We start from the raw sequence: 17546 nt of genomic DNA, 5'->3' as shown, positions 1-17546 counted from the left end.
CAGCTTTTTTAAACATGAAGTAGGAATAATACAAACCTTTTCCTGGTGCGCTTGTGCTAAGGGTCAAATGAAGGAATGTGATTTTAATAGTGAACCTGTGTGCAAATGATGACTATTCTCCTGTTTGGAGATGAGTTGGGCTTCCCCAGGACTCTCGAAGATCAGGGTCTACCATGTAGCCCCAGTTAAGTGTCCTTTGCCATAAGAGCTGGTGTCAGTGAGCTTGTGTCCAAGATTGTACACAACAGTGCAAGGAAGGCTTCGGAGACACTGGGAATCCAGGTGAAGTTCTATATCCAGAGCAGTAAGAAGCAGGGTGGAGTGTGTCTAAATATGGGATATTTCTCCATTTATTTATGTCTTCTCTGATATCTATGAACCAAGTTTTAGTCTTCTCCCTAGAAAATAGCCTCATCTTTTATTATTCCTGGGTATTTGATATTTTTAATGCCATTAAAAGTTATCTATTTCAGACAATTTAAAATTTGTGGCTGGTATATAAAAATGCAATTGGTTTTTATATATTAGTTTTGTATTCGGTAAACTCGCTAAGCTCTTATTAAGTCAAATCATATATAGTTGTTTTTGGATTTTCTTTCTTCCTTTCCAATCCTTAATACCTTTTATTTATGAATTTTTCTTGCTTTACTGAGCTATCTAGGTCCTCCAGGGCAATGGTAAATAAAGGAAGTCTTACTTTTTATTTCAAAGAAAAACTTTTCATCTTTTAACCATTTAATATGATACTAGAGGCCTGGTGCACAAAATTCGTGCATTGGGGGGGGGGGTGTTCCTCAGCCCAACCTATACCCTCTCCAATCTGGGACCTCTCGGGAGATAGGGCCTAAACAGGCAGTTGGACATCTCTTTCACAATTCAGACCTGCCTGCTTGATTGCCCCTAACTGCCTATCCCTGGCAGCCTGATCAACACCTAACTGCTCCCCTGCCAGCCCAATCGTCCCCAACTGCCCTCTCCTGACAACCTGGTTACCCCAAATGCCCTCCCCTGCATATGCCCTCTTTATTAGATAGGGTTTTTTCTTTAACATATTGGACAGCCATAACTGGTTTGGCTAGGTGGATGGAGCATCCACCTGCAGACTCAAGGGTCCCAGGTTTGATTCCAGCCTTGATTGGGGGCACACACTCAGTGGGGAGTGTGCAAGAGGCAGCTGATCGGTGTTTCTTTCATAGATGTTTCTAGCTCTCTATCCCTTTCCCTTGGTTTATTCCATCGATCAGTTAAGGTACAAATTAAATCTCTGACTTTTAAAAATACTAAACCAATCTTATATTCCTGATGTAAATACATGGTTATGTCTAATTTAGATTTAGCTCAGCACTATTTTATTAAGATTTTTGTATCCAAGCCGGGCCCAGAGCAGCCGGGTCTTGTGCGGCCAGGCCCGGAGCAGCAGCTGCCAGGCTGGGAGCGGCCAGGCCCGGAGCAGCCGGGTCTGGTGCAGCCAGGCCCAGAGCAGCGGCTGCCAGGCTGGGAGCGACCAGGCCTGGAGCATCCGGGTGTGGTGCGGCCAGTCCCGGAGCAGCGGCTGCCAGGCTGGGAGCGGCCAGGCCCGGAGCAGCTGGGTCTGGTGCGGCCAGGCCCAAAGCAGCGGTTGCCAAGCTGGGAGCAGCCAGGCCTGGAGCAGCCGGGTCTGGTGTGGCCAGGCCCGGAGCAGCAGCTGCCAGGCTGGGAGTGGCCAGGCCCAGAGCAGCTAGGCCCAGAGCAGCCGGGTCGGGTGCGGCCAGGCCCGGAGCAGCAGCAGCCAGGTCCAGAGCAACTAGGTCGGGAGCAGCGGTGACCAGACCCGGAGCAGCTGGTTGTGGAACGAACCAGAGCAACAGAGGCCAGGCCCGGAGCAGCCAGGCCCGGAACAGCTCGCTCCTCGCCTGCCCCTGCCCCACGGCTGCCTCTCAGACATGGATGGAAACTTTTGTGGGAACTTGAGGGTCTGCTGAATCAAGTGATGAAGGCTTAGATCTGGATGTGTTGAGTTAGTATAGCGCTGGGGTGTTGATCTGTGAGTGCCTTGGGTGGGGCCTGGATGAGGCTGGTTGACCTATTTGGAAATGTCTTTTGTGTGAAATGTATCATTGGGCATGTGGTGGTATTATTGATATGAGAAAATGCTAAGTAACTGATTTACTATCTGAAAAGGGATTTACTATCTGGGAAAGGGAGGGAGGAAGAGACTGAACATAAACTGCACCTATGAATGAGGACAATGGGGGATGGGGAGGGGGCGGAGGATGGGGTGGGAACCTGGTGGAGGGGGGAAGAAATGAGGAACCTTTGTAACAATATGAACAATAAAGATTGATTTAAAAAACAAAAAACAAAACAAAACAAAAAAAAAAAAAGAGAACTCTGAAGAAATCATACTAAAAAAAAAAAAAAAAAAAAAAAAGATTTTTGTATCCATATTTACAAGTCAATTCAGTCTATATACCCCATTTACTTTTGCAAAGTGAATTTTCTTAGCAACCTCACAAAGTGGTTTACCACTTCCATTTTACTTGCAAGTTGAGTAACTGACCAATGTCACAGAGCTAGTTGGTGGCCATTCCAGGACTTGAAGTCAGGTGTGTCTGAACACAAAGCCTGTTTGTTTCCTTTAAGCAAGGAGTATTTATCAAGGTTTCAAAACCAATTACCCAGCTCCTGAATGTTTTGGAAACATATGGCTGAGGGGAGGAGCATGATAAAGGTAATAGCAGGAAATAGTCTTGGGAGGCTGTGCTAAATATTCTGATTCACCAAAGTCAAGAAGAAATATTTAAACTGTATTTGTGGAGAAAATGGGAAGAGCTAAGTAGCTATTCATGTAATTCTATAGGAATCAATCTTACAAATAAGAATAAAAGAGAGAAAAACATAGGAATAGTTGCTAGAGCAAAAATATGAGATCATTCAGAAACCCAGGGTAATCCAAATTACAGAAATTCAAAATCTCAAGATAAAATATTGGCTACAGCTAAGTAGCTATAAAGTCCAGAAAATGTTTTTGAGTGAAGGAAAATGATTGACTATACACAGGCTAACTTGAGAGAGAAGTCTAAAATATATATTTCAGCTCTTGGATTTAAATGAACAAGCAAAAGGTGTTCATCAAGTTGAAGGATTCCCAATGCAGTATAAAAAAATGTATTCATACTTGTGTATTTTTATGAAACTTAGAGAAATGTTTTGAAATGATTAAGTAGGCTACAGTGAGGTACTGCAGAAATATCTCCATTCCTTGATGTGCTCCCAGTGATGTCTATGAAAAGCTCCGGAAACCAGAGTGTATATCAGAAATTCCTAGCATTTTTTCTCATACTTTACCCAAAGAACCTTTTCAGACAGATGTACAGAAGCTATCTCATAAAAGTAATCTTTCTCTTTCTTAAGCTAATGAGATAAATTACCTTTTATTGTACTTCATGTGCCAGACACTGTAAACAGTCTATCTTTCCCTTCTCTGGATTCTTAACATTGTCGTATTAGGGTACACTAAGTTCTATAACAAACAATGACCACATTGCAATGATTTAATATAACAAGAGTTTATTTTTGGCTCATATCATAATCCAATACAGGTTAGAGGTGGGGGTGTGTTCTGACAGATGATGGAAGGGAACATAGAGGCTTTCAAGGGAAAGATTCATGGATCAGGCTTGAAGGTGGTGTTCATTACTTCTGTCCATATCTCACTGGCAGGACACAATAATATAGCTTCAAGGGAGGTCAGGAAATGTAGTTTTTTTGTGTGTCCAGGAAGAAAAGGAAATGTTTTGCTGAAAATGAGCAAGCCTCTACCACACTAGTATATTGTAAGGATTAAATAAATTTCTTATAAAGAGTTTAGCTCAGCATTTCTGTGCACACAGTGAAGGTCCAATAATATCATGTAAACTCTTTTCAGTGAGATAGGTACTGGCATTAATCATCCTCATTTCAGAGATGAGCAGCAGAGACCAACAGGATGCTCTTTCCCAAAACTGCAAGGCTGAAATTAAATATAAGTAGGTCTGACAAGGCCCATTTTCTTAAAAACTATAATTTATTAGCTGGAGGCACTTGACAATTAGGTTATGTCCTTTTATAGACAGGCCACACTCTCAAAGGTTCAGCTATGCTCACCTCTTTGGGTTTCCTGGGAAGTCACACTGTACCCTTCCCATTTGTCATTCATAAATGAATTTCAACCAATCATTGCTAAAGATGGGTTTGATTATTTCCACTTTATCGGTGCAAATTCTGTTCCTTAGACCACTGATCTTCAAGTGGGGTGTGCCTACTCTAGAGCAGTGATTTTCCACCAGTGTACAGCAAGAATTTTAAAAACATGCAATACCCAACTATTTAGTCATGGGCACTGACCTCTTTCCTTTAGATTGTCAAATGAAAAAATGGCACCAGCCAACCAACAATAGTCATATGGTGTGGATAAATCAAAATTATACCATTTTTTGTCAGATCAACAAAAAATATATTTTTGGTCTGCCACAGAATTTTTAGTAATTACTTTATGTGTGCCATGAGATGAAAAAGGTTGACAATTGCTGCTCTGGAAGTATGTGAGACAATCCACTGATCTGCGGTAAGAATTTTTGTAATTTAAATGTATATTTGTAACTCATTAAAAAAATAACCTCTATTAAAATGGATTAAACTTGGCCTGCTCACACTGTCCCTATACTTGATGCTCACATATCATTTGAGTTATGAATGGAGAGTCTTTCACTTTCAGCATTAAGTGACATATGGCAGTTCAAAAAAATATTTATAATTTTTTCCCAAAATCTAATTTTCACTAAACTAAATCTCACAAAAAGAGCAACTGGTTTAAAAAGATTACTGGGGGGAAAAAACACCTGTTAATTGAAGGTCAAAAGAAAAGAAAAAAGGCAGCGCCTACTTCTGATGATGACTTAATAAATAAATGATGATCTAATCAAATCTGATACATTGACAAAAAAATCCCAATTATGTAGTTCATTTGAAATATTAATTTATGTCCACTCTCTTTTTAAAAATATATATTTTTATTTTTTTACAGAGAGGAAAGGAGAGGGATAGAGAGCTAGAAACATCCATGAGAGAGAAACATCGACCAGCTGTCTCCTGCACACCCCCTATTGGGGATGTACCTGCAACCACTGTATGTGCCCTTGACTGGAATCAAACCTGGGACCCTTCAGTCTGCAGGCCAACGCTCTATCCACTGAGCCAAACCGGTTTTGGCTATGTCCACTCTTAATAACAAATATAGAATCCTAAGTGCATTTTTGGTCCTGGGATGAAATAGCTTATTTCAACATTATTTCATTTCTTAAAATTGTTTACTTTATCTATATTTCATAATAGGCATCATATACTAGTAATCTACATATTTTGAGAGTGTGTGCTCAAAATAAGTGTGCTTAATTTGAGATATAGTAGTCCCCTGTTATCCACAGGGGATATATTTCAAGACTCCCAATACATGGTTGAAACTGCAAGTAGTACCGAATCATTGATATATATGATGTTTTTTCCTATCTATTATAATAAAAGCATAATACGCTAATGAGACTGGATGTCCTTCCAAACGACCTTCGGGACAAAGCTGGGGCTGCGAGGGAAACCCAAGTCCCAGGTGCCAGAAGGAAGCCAATGCTGGCAATGGGGGAAGGAAGGCCTACTCTTGCATGAATTTTGTGCATCGGGCCTCTAGGACATATATAAAGTTTAATTATAAATTAGGCACAATAAGAGATTAACAATAACTAATCATAAAATAATTATAATAATATACTGTTATAGTTATGTAATGGTCTCTTTCAAAATATCTTATTATACTGTACTCATTCTTCTTGTGCTAATGTGAAATGATACAATGCCTACATGATGAGATGAAGCGAGGTAAATGAAATGATGTTAGGCTACTACAAGGGTTATTTAAACACAAGAACTGCCGGGACCGGTTTGGCTCAATGGATAGAGCGTCGGCTTGGGGACTGAAGGGTCCCGGGTTCGATTTCGGTCAAGGGCATGTACCTTGGTTGCGGGCATATCCCCAGTAGGGGGTGTGCAAGAGGCAGCTGATCGATGACTCTCTCTCATCGATGTTTCTAACTATCTCTCCCTTCCTCTCTGTACAAAATCAATAAAATATATTTAAAAAAAATAAAATAAACACAAGAACTGTGATACTTTGACAGTAGATCTGATAACCAAGCAGGCTATTAACCAACTAAGGGGATGGGTATTATATATAGCATGACATGCTGGACAAAGGAATGTTTTACATCCTGGGAGAAATGGAGCAGGAAGGCACAAAGATTTTATCACAATACTCAGAATGGCATGCAATTTAAAACTTATGAATTATTTTTTCTGGAATTTTCCATTTAATATTTTTAGACCATGGTTAATATTTTCAGACCAGGGAACTGAATCATAAAAAGTGAAACACAAATAAGAGGAAACTATTGTACTGACTTAGACAAAGCCTTTCCACCATTCTCCAGTTAAGAGTTCTGGGCTATGAACACAGTGACTAGCACCTGATGATCATGCAATGATTGTTAGTTGCTATTATTATTAGGTCCAAAAGCCCAAGGAGGTTCAGATCGTTCTGATGTAGAGAGACTTCATTTATATAACCACCATTTCACCTCAAGTAAACAACGTAATCTGTGGTCTCTCTTGAGACAGTTTTTTTGCAACCATAACATTTGCTGCAATTATAATGCTGGATCTAACAGGCGGTCACATTGACTTGAGAAATTCCAGAAAGCTTTTTTTCTAACCCCCCTTTCACTGAGACTTGAGAAAACTCAAAAGACCTCTCTTAATTCCTTCTCTAACCACAACAGCCCCTACCTCATTCCCACCTGAAGCCCTTCCATTAGCATTTATTCCAGAGAAGGGGACTACTTTAAACACCCCACCTCTGCCCCCAATTCACCTTCCCTCCTCTGTGCTGCAAAGCACCTAGTATAAAACTCAAAAACAGCACTTTGAATGTACTTACTTGTTTATGTGTCTGCCTGCCTGCTGAATAATATGTTCTGGTAGGGATAAAGGCTGTCATATTCATAGGCTTTGGAATTAGTGCCGAGAAATATGATTTTAGGCATATAAACATACCTCTCTCAATCTAGGGTCTTATCTATAAAGTGGGAAAATACCTCATAGGCTTTACGTGACCCTTAAATAGGATAATGTTTTGTTTTTTTTTTTTAAGTATCTGGTTCACTGTTATGGTGCTCCAATCCTAAAATCTACTCTTTAATTTGAGCCAGTCTCAGGAATGACAGAGCAAAATTCTATTCACAAAAATGTCTTCCCAGAGTCCCTGGATGTAAGTTTGGAGTTTGAAGAAAAAAAATCAATTTCCCGAAAGAACTTGGTTTAAAAAATGTATGTGTGTGTGTGTGTGTGTGTGTGTGTGTATGTATGTGTGTGTATATATATATATATATATATATATATATATATATATATATATATGGCTCATTTTAGGTGTTCAATACCTGTTTTCTTCATCCCTCCCACCCAACAAAATAATAAGTACCTTTTTTAGTGTACATTAAGTGAAAGAATCATGAACCAATTAATTTATTTGGCTCGAGCTCTTGTATTTTTTTTTTTAAATAATAATGTTTCAAGGGTTTACTATGTTTAGGTACTGTGGTATATGCTTTATATATGTTTAATCTGCACAACCACCATATGAAGTAAGTACTACCTTAATTCCCATTTCATATGTAAGAAAACTGAAGCCTAGTTATTTATCCACAGATGAGTGGTAGAGCCAAGATTAGAATCTGACTCTCAGGCCCATATTCTAACTGCTGTGTTTAGGGTAGAGGAACACTTATGGTTTAAATACCCAATTTTCAACTGTGCTCAGGGCTAGAACAAAGCTGTGTGTGTATTTGGATTTAAAGCAAACACTGCCAAGGCCTTTTGCAAACACTTCATGGAGACCATCCTGTTCCCTCTCCTATAAGACCGTGCCCTCTGAAAAGCAATGTGCATAGCAGTGCCAGGAATCAGATCCTTTGAAGTTCACAGCCCATGAAATCAACCTGCCTGGGCTTTGGCCATCAGCCAGTTCTGAGTCAGCTGATAGGCAAAAGGGACAGAGGCTCAGATGTAATCAGTTCTTGAACAGGCTCAACCACACCACCTCCACCTTCCTCAACCTTATTTATCCTTCCAACCTGATTTCACAAAAAACTTGTTTGCAAAGGAAGACACCACCTATGAGAAGTGGCCCAGAAACTCCCCCTTAAACCCTTCCAACTAACTTTCTCCTCCCCCCAGGGACAGCCACACTTACTAGTACTATGCAAAAACCAAGAATGATTAGCGATAATAATGCTTGGAAGCTTTGGTAGCATATTCGAACGGAGTACAGACTTTGGAGTCAAATCAGCTAGAGTTCAAAGTCTTAGTTTTATCATATTGTTGGACAAATTTTCCAATCTCTTTTTTTAAAAATACATTTTTATAGATTTCAGAGAGGAAGGGAGAGGGAGAGATAGAAGCATCAATGATAGAAAAAAAAAAACATTGATTGGCTGCCTCCTGCATGCCTCCTACTGGGGATCAAGCCCGCAATCCAGGCATGTGCCTATGACTGGAAATTGAACCTGGAACCCTTCAGTCTGCAGGCTGACCCTCTATTCAACTGAGCCAAACCAGCTAGGGCTCTAATCTCCTAAGATTCCAAATTTCTTATTGATAAATCAGGGATACCAATATTAACAGTATTTTACAGAGTTGTTATAAATATTAAGAAACTTCTGTAACTTTGTTTACAGGAAGAGATTAAATGTAATCTGTAATTGTGAAGCCTTGGGTAATAGAACAAAGGAGACTCACTCTCACCTAGAAAGCTTTTGCGCAAAATTAAAACTGGCACAGAGTAAGTGCTCAAACATTAATTTATTTGATCAAAACTCCTTGTTTCCCAGTTTAATAAGAATAGTAAACAACTCAAATTTCTTCTGTCACAAACCTGATTAGACTCAGTCTTGCTTAGGTAAGCATCTGGACTATATAAGGTTCTGAGAATTTTATATAAGAGCTACATGTACTTTAAAAACCTTAGAATTTACACAGCATTTACTTTAACCAGTCTAACCCTCAATTTATGGGGTATTTCTCATATCACATTTAGAATTATTTATAGTTGTCCCTTGAACATGGGTCCACTCTATATTGGATTTTTTTTTCAATTGACCTGTTCAAGAGTCAAGTCTTTGGTCAGGAAAATCCCTGTGTGTAGAGAGCTGCTGTAGTTATACTCGAATTTTCTACTGCCAGGAGGTCGGCACCTCAAACCCTGGCTAACACAAGTAATCAACTCTATTTGCTTCACATGCCATTCTCCTCCACTATGAGACAAGAAAAAATTTTCATCATCTTTCTATACGGATAAAATTTCACTGATGAGGACACAAGCCTAACTGTTTTAAGTGGGTTTCTGAACAGAGAGAGGTAATAATAGAAAGCTAGAGATAATATGACTCACGTAAGGTAAGCTTTGGGACAAACCTTAATTTCTTCATTTTTAAAATCACATAATCCTTACTTCAAAAACTTTGAAAAGAAAGATGCCGATCCTTTGGTTGAGCATATATTAATAAACCTAAAAGCAAGTTGAATACAATCTTTGATCATTAAAAAAAAAAACTGTACACGACCAGTAGTTAATGCTCAGGAAGCATGATATGATTCTCCCTAATATGGAAAGGACCAAGAAAGGATGGTAACGCTGTAAATTTATGGAACTATGCTTGTAGGCTGCCTGGATACCCAGAAATGTTTCCTGGGTTGAGTTTTTAACCTGGGGCACATGAAAAAAGCATTCCAGATACCTGTACAGATATAAAGTGGTTAAGGTTGTTCCTTTTTTTGTGCATGGAGGAGGTGACATCCTAAATAGGGCCACAGCTTTTCTAATATTCTAAGAGGTTAATGGACCCTAAGAACCACTACGTTAGGGTATGAGAAAAATCCCTATTGATTCAACACGTATCTGTCATACCCTACATAAAGCACCATGCCCTCACAGTAGAGAATAACGTGAAAACAAATATTCTGAAAATTTTCAATGAAGTTTTTATCATTTTTGTTATCAAAACAAGCAGGCTCTGTGATTTCTTATCTGCTTATCTCAATCACCTGAAAAAAGATAGATATTTATAAAGTGCATAACAATAAGCTATCAACATTAGTTCATTTCCCTTCACTTATCAGTTTAAAACATACATCTCCCCTTCTTTAGTGCTACTTTTTGTTATTGTTAATCCTCAGCCAAGGATATTTTTTCCTTTGATTTTTAGACCAAGAGTGAAAGGGAAGGAGGCGGGAAGAATATCCGTGTGAGAGAGACTCATGGGTTGGTTGCCTCCCGCACATGCCCCTGACCGGGGCGAGTGCTCTAGCCTGAAACCCAAGTACCTGCCCTTGACTGGGAACCCAACCCATGACCCTCCGATGCATGGTTGACACTCTGATCACTGAGCACACTGGCCAGGGCCTTTGTGCTACTTTTAATATTCATTGAAAGAAAATCTTGCCTTAGGACTAACTATATTATCCAAGATGGGAATAGGAGGCATAGTGTGATTTTTCCTGTATCTGTATATCTGAAAAGGATGGCAGCACTATAAAAGCCTTTAAGTAATGTAGGTCAACTACCTTACATTAAAAGCTCTGACCCATAGAAGGTACTACATCAATAGTGGCTAATAAAAATAAACTAAAATATTCAAAATCAGAACAGGTACAGACCCAGTGGAAATGAGAATAGAAGCAACACTGGTAAGTTTTAACAGTTTTCACAGTTGTAACATATGAGAACTACAGGGAACATTAAAGTATATACAGTCATTCTATAAATGAGAAGGCTGAGGATCAGGGAGCTATATCACTGGTGTCCAGTTCAGATCAGCCTTAACTTTGCAACTTTTGACAGCAACTTACATGAAATTAAAAAAAAAGTTATTGAGACATGGATTTATTGTTCTAGTTATTTATGCATTCACTGGTTGCTTTTTGTATGTACCCTGACCAGGGATTAAACCCACAACCTTGGATTCGATAATCTAAGCAACTGAACCTGGCCAGGCAATTTACATGAAATTTTATGAGATCATAATGCTTGCTAGCATTTGGTTTTGTCATCTACATGTGTCTCCTCAGTTAAAATTGGAGGACAGAGTAGGTACTCCCTCCTGGTAGCATGCCCTTGCCTATCCTTCCCACTCTCCTTTCCCCACAGGCGTGCATCTCCTAAACTCTACGGGGAGCGATGAGCAGCAGCAGCAACTCATCCTGGGCTAACCCCCTAACTCTGTCCCCAAGGTCCCTTTTCTCTGACTCTCCAGTGAGCTGACAGTGGCCTCGCCTTGGCTTACTTCTTTCCCATAATGTTTCTAGAGAGCTAAAGCAGCCCTGCCTAGTCTATCTGTTGCTTCTTCCACCCTAAGCCCTCCCTTGTTTCACTTCCCTAACTTTAATAAACATATTCTAAAAAAAAAAAAAAGTTGGTAGACGGAAACTTGGGAAACACACACACACACACACACACACACACACACACGGTTTTACTTGTAATTGGAGAACACTGAATTGGACTTTGGAATAGAATTAATCTAACCTTATTTACTACAATAATGAAATTGAATCACAGAAAGGGGAAGTGACTTTTCAAGGTAAGCTACTGGCCAAGTCAGTAATGGAATCTCAGTTCTGTATCTCAGAGAAAGCCAGATCAAACTTCACACGAAGGACAGCCCTCTTCAGGGCTCATTTCCTTTCTTTGGTGCCCCCTGTCTTTGAAAACCAAGAGCTCTTAATACTACTCAAAACATACTTCCTGTATATATTGTTGCATGCACATTGTTCAGAACACACTGTCAAACCCTAATCTCCAACTCCCTCCACTGACCCCATCTGCTTTCTAACCCAACACACTTATACTACATACACCTTTTGAGAAACTTTTCAATAGCTTGATCTATAAACTAAGGTACACATAACAATAGTGTAATGATTTAGGCCCCCCCCGGTTTTTTTTTAAATCCTCACCCAAGGATATTTTTCCATGCTTTTTCTAGAAAGAGTGGATGAGAGAAAGACAGAAACATCAATGTGAGAGAAACATATCAACTGGTTGCCTCCTGTTACCAGGGCCTGGGCTGGGGAGGAGTCTGCAACCAAGGTACGTGCCTTTGACTGAAATCAAACATGGACCCTTTGGCCCACAGGCTGATGCTCTATCCACTGAGCTAAACTGGCCAGGGTTATTTAGCCCTTCTTTGGGTATCTGTATTTCTACAGAGGCTTTTTAGAAAAGATGCTGCCCAAATGCCTTTTTTTGTATAAAAAAAAAAAAGTTGTACATGGAACAAACATTACTCTTTGAAAAATTATTTTTTTCTTACTATAACACAATTTATAAAAGGGGCAGTACAATAAATTTTGGGGGGTAATGAAACTTCTATATCTTGACTATGGTAGTGATCATACAACTCTATACATTTGTTAAAATGCATAGAATTATACATCAAAAGAATAAGCCTTACTGTATTAAACATTTTAAATTAACAGAACATTTTTAAAAGGGAAAAAAGTAATTTCAAAGCTCATTACTAACCCTTAGTTCTCCTGCCCAGAGGCAATAGTAGTCTTATAAAAAATGATATTATAATGGTGGAAATTTGGTCGCAGAGAAAATTGCCTTATTGGGGAGATATTTTTGGAAATGATGGTTGTTAGTTCTCTTAAACCAGGAAATCTCCTACTCCACTACAACATATTATTCTGCAGCTTACAGATCTATTCCCCACCCCCCACCCCAACTGTTAGCCTCCTAAGGGCATGTCTGTGCTTAGTTATCTTGATGTCCCCAGCATCTGCCTCGTATATCTGACACCTAGTGGATATTCAATGAATATCTGCTGAAGAAACAAGTGTTTTAAACATAGGAAATATGAAAATATGTTATAGTACCTGCTCTCAAAGGAATTTAACAATGTACTATGTACTCGCAATATAGTTAATGATATATAAACAAGTGGGAAATATGAGGCAGAGGTAGGGCAAGACTGAGTGTAGGCTGATGATAGAAACCTTCAACCTATCTTTTTTTTTTTTTTTTTAATTTATTTATTTATTTATTTTTTACATATTTTAATGATTTTTTTTTTGCCCCCCTCCCTCCCTCCCCCATAGCCCCTCCCTCCCCATAGTTTTATGTCCATTGGTTGTACTTATATGCATGTATACAAGTCCTTCGGCCTTCAACCTATCTTAATGTTCTATTATGAACATTAGTGCTATAATGTACAACAGGAGACCCTTTAATATCCCTTCATAGAACTGTGGCTGATGATTAAAAAAACAAAAAAAACAAACCTTACTGGGTGACAGAACAGACCAAATGGAGGTAATTTATCTAAAAATACTTTATCTAATTGCGAAGTGTGTGTGTGTGTGTGTGTGTGTTTTAAAGAAATTAAGGATGGAACAACCATTGACAAACCTGCATCTTAAAAATTTTTACATAAAGAATCAGATCCCAAAGGAAAACAGTAATTACTGTCACCAACACAGTCATTCTGGAGTAATTTTGCAGGCTTCCTTTAGAAAATAAACTTAAGTGTTACAGGACTAAACAATCCATTAGTTTTATAATTTAACAACTTGCAACTTGTTTACAAACTATTTTCTGCATATCTACTGTGTAAGTGCCAGGCAGAAGAGTGTATTATTAACTCCAGGCAAAGGTAACATCTGGCCACCAAAGACAACTTACTGGTTTATGAGCCAGTCATTTTGCAACTTTGTGCTGACAGGGAGTTAGAAGGTAGGATCAAGTTGTCCTAGACATGGCAATCAGCTTTCGAAGATCACTGTGAATTTTAGAGGTGGCTTTTCTCTCATTGGCCCACAATTAGTCACTGGTTCTACTCTTCCAGGTCAAGTATTAATGATGCAGTATGTCCACAATTATTTTCAAAATATAAAATTGTGTCAGGTAGCCTGCATAAGAACTACAAGTTAAAAAATAATACTGAAAATTAAGGTTCTGTAAAGTTTAAGGCACATTGCCAGTGTTTATGCTTTTAGTACCAAATCACCCAGATGACTATTTTGAAAAGGAAGCAACTATAGGTGGACAATCTCTTATCCTAAACCCTTGGGACCAAGTGTAATGCAGAATTCAGAAATCCTTGACATTTAGAATGGCAATAAGGTCCTTATACTGTATTACAATTCCAGAGCAGGAGGAGTAGGTTAACAGAGGTTAAAATAAGGCAAGTGTGGCCAATTTACAGCCAGTTTATAACTAACAAGCCTATCTTATCCAGCCAAGAAAACTTGAGAACAAATGGTTAAAAACCTCCCAGAGGAGAGAATGCAGAAAGGAAGGGGGAAAAGAAAAACAGGGGTTTTATTTCTTTGCAGAGAAGCCAACAGTCTCAAGGCTCGACAAGATAAAGTTGCCAGGTGCTTCTCATGAATTCTGGGAAGGCTACAACAAAAAAGGGACCTTGGGAATTAATCTTTATCAAAATACTCAGCAAAGAAATTTTGAACCCTATAGATAGGAGGGTAGATAACACCTCAGATCCCAAACCTTTTTTTTTTTTACAGAGAGGGAGAGGGATAGAGCTAGAAACATCGATGGAAGAGAAGCTGCCTCTTGCACACACCCCACTGGTGATGTGCCCGCAACTAAGGTACATGCCTTTGACCAGAATCGAACCTGGGACCCTTCAGTCCCCAGGGTGACTCTCTATCCACTGAGCCAAACTGATCAGGGCCCACAACCAACTCTTGATTAGCTGAGAGCCCATCTGCACTTCATAAACCAGATGTATAGGTTTGCTTTCTTTGCTTTTTTAAAATAAAGTTGCATGCTTGAATTATTTTAATTGGCTTTTATAACACAATGGTCTCTTGTATAAATTCATTTATGAGAGAAGATAGGATCAAGGTTTGGACAGCCCTCTTCCAATAACTCAGGGCGCTGTCCAGTAACACCACTCTGGTGTCTGTGCGAGGTGCCTCTCCCAATGCCTTGGTAGTTGACAAATACTGATGTGCTAATTTAGATATTGGCCTACTGCGCCCCATATGGATCAAAAGGGCTTGAAAATCACTCTTAACTTTAATATTTTTTTTTCAGTCCAATGTTTCTGTCTTAACTGCTTTATAGCTTTCTATACAAGCTATGTGGAAACAAACTGATATCCATAAGGGGTGGAGAGGGAGAAGAGCTATTAAATCCTTTCAGCTGTAAATTACCAACACAAACCCCAGAAACCTTGAAATTTTTAGAGGGTAGAAAAAATACCAAGTATAATGTGAAGGTAGAGCAAATTGCAGGATGAACTCCAACTTATTTTTTAAAAACCTGCTTTAAATAGTTATGGAACTTTTGTTTCACCATATGGCCTTTGTTTCATATGGCTGTTTTATTTCCTTGGGAAATGTGTGGGGAAAGAACACAACGTATTTGTAGTCTTCGCCAAATGGGAGATAAACTTATGTCTGGGGCATTTACTTTCTCATTTTCCCTAAAAGATACTAGTCGCAGTTCTTATGTAGTAGATCTTAAATGTCAACAACCTGGGTTCTACTTTTTTGTTATTGATTTTAGAGGGAAAAACTTATTTTGTTGTTCCACCTATCTATACATTCATTGGTTGTTTTTGTATATGCCCCAACAAGGGATCAAACTCACAACCTTGGTGTATTTGGAGGACGTTCTAACTGAGCTACCTAGCCAGAGCATGGGTTCTAGTCTTTTTTTTTTTTTTTTTTTAATTATTTGTGTACATATGGTTCTAGTCTTAATCCCTCTACTTGTTAATGGGTAAACTTAAGCAGATTTGTGCCTTAATTTAAAAATGTAGGTGACCCAAAACAAGTGTGGCTGGCTGAGTGCCAACCTATGAACCAGGAGGTCAGAGTTCAATTCCTGGACAGGGCACATGCCCGGTTGCAGGTTTGGTCCCCAGTGTGAGTCCTGCTAAACAATGATTTTCCTCATCGATGTTTCTCTCTCTCTCTCTCTCCCTTCTCTCTGAAATAAAAACATTTTTTTTTTTTTTATAAAACAGAGGTGAATCTTACTCTAGTACAGTTGAATGAAAACAGTAGCTAAAAATATACTTGTAACAGTACCTATCTCATTTAGTTATTGAATTTCTAAGAGGTTTCTTACTTTCCAGTGGAGGTAGGTTAATGCTGAAATGTTTGAGCAGTGTGTAGGGAGTTACCAGAATTGAGACTGATTAGGTGAAAATAAACCTGTTGGGTGTGCCAGGCACTTTCCTGGGCTTTTGCAGTACCACCAGCTACAATGAAAACACTACACAACCTTACCTCATGGAGCTTACACCCGAGTGAGACCACTTGCAGTCACTTTCCCTGCCTGTTCCTAATAAAACAAAAGGAGGTTAAGTCCTAAAAAGTGTCTATCTCCACCATGAGAAATATGAGAACTTCCTTAAATCCACTTTGTGGTATAATTTGACTTTGAAATGGAGGCAAGGCATCACAAGTTTTCCAGTGAACAGGTCTCTGAAGTTCTTAATCAGGCCTTAGAGTCAACAGTAAAAAAGAGAAAGTTCCTGTCATTACAGGGGTCATAGATTTCAGGGGGTCCATGAACTTGGATGGGAAAAAGTCACATCTTCATTTTTAATAACTTCAAAAAAATTTGAATGTAGGAGACCAGAGTAGTGTCCTCAGGAAATGTTGACAACTTGAAGTATTTTATGTTCAATGTTAAAATTACAGCCAGTGCTAGAGCTTAATGAGTTAATAAAGTATACCACAAATTTCAATTTTTGATAATTATTTCAATACTAGAGACCCAATGCATGGGTCTCTAGTATTGGGAGCCCTTTAGTCTGGGAGCCCTCAAGGGCAGGAGGTGACCCGGCAATCAGGGGAAGGTGACACCATCACACCTCTACTGCTGCCACTGCTAGCAACTCAAGCCTCAGCCTGCCCTGGTTACCTGAACCTTGGGTGGCCCTGGATGGCTCAGCAGCCAATATCCAAGGCTTGCCTGTGCCTCAGGCTGGCCCTGGGCTGCTGAGGAGACTGAGGGACACTGGAGGCAGGTGTGCGAAGGAGCTGGAACCCCTGGGGGTCGGCCCAGCTGTGCTGTGTGCCTTTTGACCTAGTGGGGCTAAAAGGACTGGGTGCCGCCATCTTTTAGTTATGACAGTAAATTAGCATATCCCCTTATTGGCTGAGGACACCGCCATCTTTATGAGGGCATAACAATCTATTAATATAGTCCCACTTTATTAGATAGGATTGGTTCCCTTTGTAACCCAACATACTGTACTTTAAAAATTTCTTTTGAAAATGACACTGAGCCGAAACTGGTTTGGCTCAATGGATAGAGCGTTGGCTTGGGGACTGAAGGGTCCCGGGTTCGATTCCAGTCAAGGGCATGTGCCTTGGTTGCGGGCATATCCCCGGTGGGGGGTGTGCAGGAGGCAGCTGATTGATGACTCTCTCTCATCGAT

At 39.5% G+C, this 17546-nt stretch overlaps 1 long non-coding RNA gene across 1 annotated transcript; it reads right to left on the bottom strand.

The window, feature by feature from the left end:
• Window positions 1-12818: 12818 nt before the first annotated feature.
• On the bottom strand, window positions 12819-15757 carry LOC123651889. The gene is made up of 3 exons (XR_006740874.1): window positions 14827-15757; window positions 13298-14632; window positions 12819-13129 (listed from the first exon to the last, which is right to left on the bottom strand). It is a non-coding gene; the product is annotated as an uncharacterized LOC123651889 (long non-coding RNA).
• Between the last annotated feature and the right edge of the window lie 1789 nt (window positions 15758-17546).

Source organism: Pipistrellus kuhlii, unplaced genomic scaffold (genome assembly GCF_014108245.1).
Source record: "Pipistrellus kuhlii isolate mPipKuh1 unplaced genomic scaffold, mPipKuh1.p scaffold_m20_p_9, whole genome shotgun sequence".
In the NCBI taxonomy this organism is placed as follows: Eukaryota; Metazoa; Chordata; class Mammalia; order Chiroptera; family Vespertilionidae; genus Pipistrellus; species Pipistrellus kuhlii.
This window is presented reverse-complemented; position numbering and strand designations above follow the sequence as displayed.